Source organism: Bison bison, unplaced genomic scaffold (assembly GCF_000754665.1).
Source record: "Bison bison bison isolate TAMUID 2011002044 unplaced genomic scaffold, Bison_UMD1.0 scf7180017861855, whole genome shotgun sequence".
NCBI classification, from domain to species: Eukaryota; Metazoa; Chordata; class Mammalia; order Artiodactyla; family Bovidae; genus Bison; species Bison bison.
This window is the reverse complement of record NW_011492427.1, coordinates 600,191-601,605: the sequence shown is the minus strand read 5'-3', so window position 1 is coordinate 601,605 and position 1,415 is coordinate 600,191.

Here is a 1,415-nt window from a genome sequence, read left to right as displayed (position 1 = left end):
AGTCGTGTCCGACTCTGTGCGACCCTATAGATGGCAGCCCACCAGGCTCCCCCGTCCCTGGGATTCTCCAGGCAAGAACACTGGAATGGCTTGCTATTTCCTTCTCCTATGCATGAAAGTGAAAAGTGAAAGGGAAGTCGCTCAGTGGTGTCCGACTCTTAGCGACCCCATGGACTGCAGCCTACCAGGCTCCTCCGTCCATGGGATTTTCCAGGCAAGAGTACTGGAGTGGGGTGCCATTGCCTTCTCCGATAGCAATTTTAGCTATTTCTAATAATATTGAATAGATTATCTCTCTGACCCCTACTTCCAGAATTTCTTGGACGGGGGTTGAGTAGGGCCCGCTTTTACAACAGTGGGATCGTTCCTCAAGTAAGTATGGGGGAACCCAGGGCAAATTTCCAGATGTATTTCTTTTCACACAGGTATTTTATTTAGAAAACAACAACAACAACAACAACATTTTTTTTTACGCATGTGGGTGACCATACTTAGGTCTGACCTAGTGGGAATTTCTGGGTTGAGTCAAACAGCCCCAGTTCAGAGGAGTTTCTTTTTTCCTGGATGGGTGGAGTGGGGGCGGGGGTGAGAAAGTGCATTTGAAAATCTAACTTTCCATCCTCTACAACTGGCAGGATCGTACCTTTATGAGGGATTGGTGGGCATAAGGAAGGAGCGGAAAGAGGATGAGTAACATCTCATAATCTCAACTTTGTTTGGTAGCCATTTTTAATCACACAAGCGATATATAGACTTTCGTCTTGTAACATAGACTAGGTTAAGACCCTCTGTGCAGAGAGGGGTAAGATCCATTTGAATAACCTCCCCAAATGTAACTCCTGTTACCTGTCTGATGTGCACCTTGCTGAAATTTTATTGTACATGGCATTCGCATTACGTATCAAATGATTTACTGAAGGCTTTCGGAGGACTGTCGCAATGGGGGAGAGAGTGCTTAGGCTGTCCACCACCCCCACCACTCTCCAGTCTCTTTTTGGTGGGGAAAGTGGGCAAGTGTTACCGTGAGAAGATAGGGAATATTTCACGTTTCAGGGGATCGGGGTTGGTGCTCGTCAGTAATTAGCTTTTCCTACTTTTTTTTTTTCTTGCAATGAGAAGAAATGGTCAGGGTGTCATGACTCTATGGGCACATTTCAGGTAGAGGCAGGGTAGGTGGAGATCAACCCGTTTTTAAAAAATTTGCACTTTTTACCGTAGAAGGTGAGGAACGTGGACACACGTGAACCCTCAAGGCACGTGTGTGTGTGCGTGTGCGTGCACGCGCGCCCCCTAGCTCCCCCCACCCCCTCAAGGGCACCGCAGGTTCTTGACTGGTGGCCGGTTTACACCTGACTGCCTGGTCCTCAGGGGTGTCAGGTGCTTTCCCGGGCGTAAGTGGGAGGGTGTGTGTGTGG